This window comes from Nicotiana tabacum, chromosome 15 (assembly GCF_000715075.1).
Source record: "Nicotiana tabacum cultivar K326 chromosome 15, ASM71507v2, whole genome shotgun sequence".
Taxonomy (NCBI): Eukaryota; Viridiplantae; Streptophyta; class Magnoliopsida; order Solanales; family Solanaceae; genus Nicotiana; species Nicotiana tabacum.
The window spans coordinates 91629095-91638849 of record NC_134094.1 but is presented as its reverse complement, the minus strand read 5'-3'; positions in this window follow the sequence as shown (position 1 = coordinate 91638849).

Genomic DNA, 9755 nt, shown 5'->3' with positions numbered 1-9755 from the left:
CTTTTCTTAATTTTTTTTATATTTGTTTCAGAATATCTTTCTTGTTGATCTGCGACAGCAGAGATAAAAGTTTAAATGAAATTCTAAAAGTTCAGGTGATTTGCAAACATTCCACCTCAAGTCAATCAATAGTAAGCTGAGACGGCACGGGTCTTTCTTTTAGGTCTTTCCTTACCAGCAAATAAGGGAATTCAAGATCGGGGACATCTGCTAGAGCTCGCAATTGACATTTCTCACTAAATTTTTAGGAGATTCAACGAACGCGCTTTGACCCCGGGCTTCCCTTTCATTACTTCTTTTAGAAAAGATCATCAGAGAGGAGACAACCCGCTCAAAAGACCCCAATTTTCCGACCAAGACAATCAAAGATAGCCGGCGGGGGCGCGACTTATGTCCGTGGCCCTATGCCCGACCATGCCGAGGTGTGATACCAAGAGAGCCATCGCAACCACTGATCTACCCATTGGCCTAGAAGAGTGCGCTCCTCTATCTCTCGTTCACCATCGAACACCAGCTCGTCTGGAAAGAGCCCTATCTCCTTAGGCTTTAATTCCCTTCGAAAAAGAGAATCGATCATCTTCGTATAGATGTTACCTTATCAACATCTTTTCTTAATTTTTTTATTTGTTTCACAATATCTTGCTTGTCATCTATTCCCATTGCCTGCTTATGTCCGGATGGAGATGGAGCATCTATCGGATGCTTGGTCTTTGGTTCAGCTTCTTCAAGGATGTATTCAACTTTATCTGGCAAATTTATTCTTGAAAGCTCTCCTGGTGCTTCAATTATGTTGGTGAACAGAGTGAAAAAATAAATGTGAGGGACTTAGTCATAATATGTATAAAATGTGTTGATAATTTGTATTAAATTGTCTGCCCAGAAGTGAAAACCATTTACCTTGATCCATGATGGTTTGATCATTCTACCTTCCAATGTAGATAACCATATCTTGTCCTTACTAACTGTCTAGTTAAGTATGCGGGAGATCGAATTATCAACCCTTGTAGCTATATCCGTGTTGACTGTAGAGCAACACTCATACAACCATATTTGCATAGCTAGTGCAAAACCTCGAATGACATAAAAATGCACAGAAGGGTTGAGCTTGTGCCTAAAGGACTGAAGCAATTGTGTATAAGATTCGATACCTCATGCGTAGTTCGCATACTGCCCCGGGTCCATCAAGTAGAACCTAAAATGGTTTATCAAACCTAAATTATCTTTGTCTGAAGGACAAAGAAAGAATTCTATCAGACAGAGAATACACAGCTTGACTGCATCCTCATCGTTCACCCAACTACGGTTAGTTACAATTTGTTTCAAGTATGACTTCTCAACTTTTTCCTTGTTCGAAAAATAGCTCTTTATTATTTTACTGTCATACTTAGTTGTGCAACCAAAGTTCGTCACTTCTGTAAAACATCTAAGGCCATTGATCAAGGCAAACTTTCTCAACCCAAAGTCCAGCCTCTCACCCTTTATGTCTACTGTAAAAAAGTCGGAACCAGATGCGTTCAATTCATACGTCATGAGAAGGTGAATTGCCTGATTTTGGATACGTATTTTGGGCAAGGAAAGTAAATGCCCAAAACATATCTTCTTAAATAGTTTTAATCCATTTTTAGACAGTAAATCCTTGATTTGGCCAGGAATAGCAGGGTCGGATAATGTCTGGAATCTAGTAATGCCATAATAAATATCATGTGGTGCAAAAAATATTTGATTCTGCACCAAAAGAAATAGCAAGTTAATAAAACTTGTTTTAAAACCAGAAAACGAAATAACTACATTTCTACTATATTTTAGCTACAATCAGAAAAATATTAATACATTGCATACAAGTAAGTTTCAATATTAGTAAACATATATAACAACTAACTACATTGAATCTACAAATGCATTGATAAAATTATGTTTAGAGCAAGAAATTAGAAACTAAGAACTAGACATAATATATACAATTTCTCTACATAAAATGAAACTAACATCTACAAAATAGAGCAAATAATAACTAATAAAATCAACTAAATCATGTAGTACATTCCCTAACTAAATGATTTCGAATAATATACACGAAATCTATAATTTACAAGAAAATATAGCAAATTTGTTAACCTACAACAAATCTACACAATGTAGACAAAATTTCTACAAATACAAAAAAAATAAAAATTATGTATGTTCATGAGAATGAGAACAAGTTTTTTAACTTTAAAAAAAAACAAAATTGGAACTACTAAAATTTTACCTTCTCAAATGACTGTTGGGGTATAGCTTTAGCTGATTTTTGAACCTTCTTCTTTTTTGAAGGTTTAACAGTAGGAGAAACTCTGATTGTTTTTGCAACTTTTGTGATAACTTCTTCTTCGACGAAATCATCATCGGAAGCAATTTCTTTGCCCTTCCGCTTTACAGATTTATCAGATGTCAAGGCTTCACCAGCATCCCTATCATGCTTATGTTTTGTTCGAGCTTCTGCCCTAGTTTCACGAGGGGAAAGCTTGGGCATTGTCTCTGGTTTTGCATGTGCCGATTTTGAAACTTTTTTGGGTGAATCCTGTGAGAAAACACCCAAATCAAAAGTTGGAATATCACCTACTTTAGTTTTTTTAGGGCTAATCTTCGAAAGTGTTTTCTTCTTCATTGAAAGTTAAGGAAAAATTTAGACAACTACAATTTTGGTAGGATTTAGAGCTGGAATCTGTAAAAATCGAGAGGGTTTTTTGAAAAAGAGTGAAAACGGGCATTAATGGAGGGAGATATTGAAGAAACGTGGAGGGGTATGGAGAGAGAAACGTGGAGGGAGTGGGATATGTACGTTAGAGTGATTATAGGAGTTAATTTATTCTCATTAAATTCCTAAAATGTACATAATTGGTAAATTGTATATGACTATGTAATTAAATTGAAACTTGAGTAGGAAGAATAATAAAGTTTCAAATAGTGTATAGGAATATTAAAATTACTACAAAGTATATCTGTTCGACCCTTGTGGACCTTCGATTTTCCTCAAAATATTATGATCCAGATTATACATAAATAATCCTCTGTTATACCAATAAAGTATCATTTCACCCTCCCTGAAGACCAAAGGCTCTATTTGCCAAGACATGTACAAAATCATTTCCTAATATCTATGACCAAAAAAGGCAAACTGCGATTGATACCTTGGTTATCAAAACTAGATTAACCTTGCATTTTTTGGTCCATATCCATGTTTCTAGGGGTGTCAAATGGGCGAGTTGGGCCAATTTTTGGCGGGTCAAAATGGGTTGAGTCAATAATTGGACGTGTCAAATGATCCACTCAAAATTTACTTGGGCTAAGATGAGTTGGATCAAGACGGGCTAAAATTCGGGCCATAACCCAACCCGCCCAATCAAGATTTACTTAATATGTGTTGTTTTCTTATTAATTGTATAATTACTAACAACAACAACCTAGTAGAATCCCACTAGTGGGGTCTGGGAGGGTAGAGTGTACGTGGACCTTACCCCTACCCCGAAGGGATAGAGATGTTGTTTCCAGAAGACCCTCGGCTCAGAGACAATAGATCCGTAACAACAACAGAAACCAGAAAAGTAGTATCACCATCGTAAAATACAGCAAATAAATGGAAAGGCCAAAATATGAAAGACAGAAAAAATGTGATACACAATAAAAACCGCTAGCAGTCCTAGAAACAACACTATCAAACTAGCCAGTGCAGCGAGGAAAAATGCTCGACTAACCCCTAACCTACAACCCTAATACTCGACCTACACACATATCTATCAAGGGCCATGTCCTCAAAAATCTGAAGTCGTGCCATATCTTGCCTGATCACCTCGCCCCAATACTTCTTAGGCCGCCTTCTACCTCTTCTCGTACCTGCCAGAGCCAACCTCTCACACCTCCTAACCGGAGCATCTAGGCTCCTCCTCCGCACGTGCCTGAATCATCTATGCCTCGCTTCCCGCATCTTGTTATTCACGGGAGCCACGCCCACCCTCTCCCGAATATCCTCATTCATAATCTTATCCATCCTAGCGTGCCCATACATCCATCTCAACATCCTCATTTCTGTTACTTTCATCTTCTGGGTATGTGAAATCTTGACTGGCCAACACTCAGCCCCATACAACATGGCCGATCAAACCACCACTCTGTATAACTTACCTTTAAGTTTCGGTGGCACATTCTTGTCACATAAGATTCCAGACGCTAACATCTATTTCATCCACCCATCCCGATACGGTGCGTGACATCCTCGTCGATCTCTCCATCCCTCTGAATAATAGACCCCAGGTACTTGAAACTCTCTCTCTTAGGGATGACTTGTGAGTCAAGCCTCACTTCCACATCCACTTCCCCCGACACGTCGCTAAACTTACACTCCAAATATTCCGTCTTGGTCCTACTCAACTTGAAACCTTTAGACTCCAGGGCCTGCCTCCATACCTCCAGTATCTTGTTAACGCCACCTCGTGTCTCATCAATCAGAACTATATCATCAGCAAACATCATACACCAAGGCACCTCCCCTTGAATATGGAGTGTTAGTGCGTCCATCGCCAGGGCAAATAAGAATGGGCTGAGCACAGATCCTTGGTGTAACCCCATAACTACCGAAAAAGGCTCTGAGTCACCTCCCACAGTCCTAACCCAAGTCTTAGCTCCATCATACATATCTTTAATCGCCCTAATATAAGCCACCGGTACACCTTTCACCTCCAAGTATCTCCAAAGAACGTTCCTAGGGACCTTGTCATACGCCTTCTCTAGGTCAATAAACACCATGTATAAGTCATCCCTCTTCTTATCTCTGTACTGTTCCACCAACCTCCTAATTAGGTAGATAGCTTCTGTAGTAGAACGGCCCGGCATAAACCCGAACTGATTCTCTGATATAGACACCGCCCTCCTTTCCCTCCCTTCCACCACCCTCTCTCAAACTTTCATGGTATGATTCAGTAACTTGATACCCCTATAGTGGTCACAATTCTAGATATCATCTTTGTTATTGTACAGCGGAATCATCGTACTGTATAATTACTAAATAAGACTTTTTTTATGGTAACATATCAACTAAAAAAAATTATATCTAAGCTATTTTGACAAAGTTACTCATGGATTAATTTTAAATGGGTTGAGATGGGTTGGGTCAAGATGGGCTAAATTCAATAAATGGGCGGGTCAATAACCAACCCAAACTTGGGCGAGTTGGGCAGGTCATTTAGGCTTTGGCCAAATTTGACAGCCGTACATGTTTCATAGTCCTCCAAGATCCATATATCCATTGCATTCTCAAAGATAAACAATTGGCAGAAAGACAAACACTTTTCCTTCACTAAAAGAGACATTGTTTGATGTGTTTTCCATGAGCTACATACACTTCTAGGATGAGGCATAATGGAGAGCTCTTCCGTATCAATTTTGAGCACCATGATTCCATTGGCACAAGGAGGAGTATATGCTATCTTTGCTCACTATCAAATGCACAGCTGCAGGAGAGACACGCAGCAAAAAGTTGGAAGTGGGTGAATGAATTTTCCTCCATGTCTGTGTCCTGACAGTGTATATGAAATACTGACACCGAGATCCTTCTTCTCGTGCATAAAGAAGCTTAAATTCTCTTGTTAACGAACAATAATAAAAGCCCATAAGTAATCAGGGTGAAAATTATGTTGTACAGTTACCTCCTCTTGTGTTATTGGATTGAAAATAAAATAATAAAGGGTTGAGCTAATTGAGCTTATTGACCTTGTTGATCATAAGCTCACGTTTGAAAAGTACTTTCCTGAACGTGATCTTCTCCTTATTATTAAGGCTTTCATCAAATACAAAAAGGTTCTGCTCGTGATTGGTAATACCGCGATCACATTGTATGATTAGTAAAGGTCTAGCTCTTCTGAGATGTAAGGTGGCAAAATACTGTGATGAGATCAATGCCTTCCACACCCTGCAATCTCTTTGAGGTCTAACAGGGCAATCAGGCAAACGTGTAAAAATTCCTTCATTTGTATATATGTTTTAAATTATGAACTAGTGAACCCAAATGTTGTGTAATCCAAGTGAAGCACGCAAGTGGCATGACCTATAAAGCGCATGATAAGAAAACAACTTTAGACAACAACAACACTGGTATAGTGAAATTGATTAAAGAAACTCATCATAAGATATTAGGGGCATGATTGAGGACTCTAATAGAATGGACAGGGCAGATAATGTCCTAGAAATGATACTAAGACAGACCGGCGTCATTATGATAATTATCAGATAGGGTAGTTTGACCACATATTCAAGCACATAAAGAATGAAACATAGCCTTTCTCTGTATTTGCGTACTTTGCACTACTAGTTAACCATGAAAGCAAAAAATACTACTTAGAAACATCGGACTCTATAGTTACAAGGTTTAGTCAAAAAACAAATTAGAAACATCATGATTCTATAGCTACAAGGTTTTGTCGAAACAGCTAGCGCAATTGCAAGATCTCTCCAGCACATAGTACTCTGCATATCAATCCACCCTCAACCGCAGTTGCTGAAGAGAAAAATATCCTCACAATCACAAGGTACATTGTCATTCCGCAGAAAATGATGTAACATATCATTTCTTGATTGATGCTAGAAAATATCGATGTCCCTCGAACTTGGGAGCCTCGATGCGTGAAAGAACAGATTCAGTCCTCACCATACTTAGCGCAACATTTTCTTCATCTTCGACTATCTTATAGATTCTCTTTTTCTCTAAATCTGCAATAGGGCGCGCTTCTTCAACCAAAAACTTTTTTTTTCTCTTATTCAGTTCCTTGACTAGTCCCTCTTTATGTTCCAGCTTCAAGTTTTCCACTTTCATAGTCAATATCATACCTATTGTGAAGGTAATGGTCAAAACACACATAATCAATCTCGCACTCCAACAGTTAAAGTTGTTTGATACTTCAAGTAGTATGCCTCCAATGGCAGGAGAAATGTAATTGGATTTGCAAGTCTTCTTAGAACCTTGTTCGCATATTTTTCCATCTCCAACACCTGCAGACTCAGTTGCAATTTAGACCCTAACTTCTCAAGTTCAACCAAAGTACCAATGCTTGAATCAAGAGCGTGTAAACCAGCAGAGGACGAAGAAGAGGCATTTGACTCCATTTCCCACTTCAAGCAAACTAAGAAGAGATGCTAAAATAAATCCGACTCAGATAAACAGGGTTTTTTGTAGAAGAAATTCTAACTAATAGTGCAAGTAAGCAAATACAAAGACTCATAAATAGCAATAATCCAAGTGAGAGGAAATTAAAGATCATCTTTCATATTTAAGACTACTGATCATGCAATAATTGTAATTAGAAAAAGAAAAACTAGTTATAAATGTAACTTTTCATGTATGAATTAATCAAAAAATTCAGAAATTTTCGTTCTTCGCAAGAAATCCAGATAACAAAACCAAACACACGGAAATGACTTATGTTAGATCATCTTTCATATTCAAGGCTACTGATTATGCGCTAATTGTAACTTAAAAAAACTACAAAACTGTACTTTTCATGTATGAGTTAATCAAAAAATTCAGAAATATTTATTCTTTGTAAGAAATCCAGATTATAAAACCAAAACGCAGAAATAAGACTTTTGTTAGATCATCTTTCATATTCAAGATCGACTACTGATCATACACTAATTATAATTAACAAAAGAACTAGTTATAATTGTACTATGCATGTACGAATTAATCAAAGAATTAATAAATGTTCATTCTTCGCAAGAAATCCAAAATTCCCAAAAACCAACAAATAAGGTCATCTTTCATATTCAAGACTACTGATCATACACCAATTGTAACTAAAACAAATAAAAAGTTACTTATAATTGTACTTTGCATGTATGAATTAATCAAAAAATTCAAAAATGTTCATTTTATTCGCAAGAAATTCTGATTACAAAACCAAAAACACATGAAATATGACTTTTAATGCATGCAAAACAGAATTATGGGTAAAGAAATTGGAAGAGAGATAGGCATACCTAGAAATTAAAGAAGAATGATTGAGAAAAACAAATGGAGAGCTTTGGCTCTGTTGAGCAGTGGTGGAATGTAACTTGAGCTTCTTCGAGTAAAAGACGGCTCACAATATTAGTGGCATAAAGTTAAATTTTAATAAAAATCCACATTTTATATTATTATTTGTATTAGCAAGAGTTAATTTAAGTTAATAAGATACTAGTAGAGAGCTTAAAGAAGAATGATTGAGAAAGACAAATGGAGAGCTTTGGCTCTGTTGAGTCGTTGTGGAATGTAACTTGAGCTTTTTCTGAGTCAAAGGCGGCTCAACAATATTAGTGGCATAAAGCTAAATTTTAATAAGAATCCAAATTTTATACTATTATTTGTATTAGCAAGAGTTAATTTAAGTTAATAAGATACTAGTCATGTGTTTACAATACATTACCTTGGATCTTGTTGTAAAAACTTTATTTACTAATATGAAAATTTCAGTAGTTTAATTCAAAGTTCTAAAATATTTCTAATATTAAAAAGTAGATATTCTTCCTTTTTTTTTTTTTTTTTTACAGATTTTGTACTTGTTTCTACAAACTTCAATAATGCCAAAGCGAATATATTATTATGTGTTCCACCGTTAATAAATTTTGGAGCCATAAAATTTTGAGCGGCCTAAAGCAAAAGCTTTACTAGTCTTGTCCTTGAGATACCCCTGCTTCTGAGTCCAGTAGAGTTAAGCGGTTAGTTATAATAGAAATGTGCCCACGCAAGAAATATTGTTTTTTTTTTCCTTTTCGTTTTCTTGAGTTTAACTTGTATAAAGAAATAAAAATTCTTATAAAGTGATGTCTAAAAATACTTTACCACACTATGTATGTAGTTTAATTGATTATAATATGTTTTTTTTCGAGAATGCGCAACAATTAAGTGCGATGTGGTCGATCTAGCTGTTATAAATATTGGTCTTGGCCTAATTAATGAAATTTGGATGTTTAGAAGGCGATTGGACATTGGAGCGAAAGGAGGTGAAATATATCGAATTTGGAACGTAGCTGAAGATGGGGGCAGATCTATATTAGGATTTTTGGGCACGTGCCTCTATCCTCGAAAGAAAAGTAGATTTCCTGTGTAGCTTTTTGATATTTTGCTATATAGCGCAAATGGCAACCATGCTCAAATTTTGACATTGGTGCTATTTATTCTCAAAAATCGGATAACAATTGAATTTGTTAGTGGTTTAAAGGATATGTGAATTAATTTGATACTTGAATGATAAATTAGATTGCAATTGAAATAAATAACGATAAATTAACAACAAAACACACGAATTGAATAATATCAGCCTAGGAAAGTTGGTTGCCCTTGAGCTGTATGTATTTTGATCGGCACCAAGACACCAAAGAATAGAATAACGGTAATGTATTGCGTATGAATGTATGTTACAATGTCATTTCATGAGTTGCCAGACCCCCTTTATATATTAGAGGAGTCCTACTTTTAGGGTATTATTTTATTGTTCTATAAAAGGTAAACAGTCTTTGATTTGTTGACTGTTGGTCTCCCTTTTTTGGTATGTTCCGTGATTTTCGCCGTAATGTTTGGTTAGTCGCGGGAATTCCGGACCCTTATCGGATAAGCTGGCAATATTTTCCTTGAGACTGTTATAACCAGGACCGGTTAAGACCTCGGTAAACTCGAAGGCAAGTCTGGTGGTTCCGGTAGCCAATTCGGCAAGGCAGGACCCGATCTCTGGGATTTTATCATCATCTCTCGA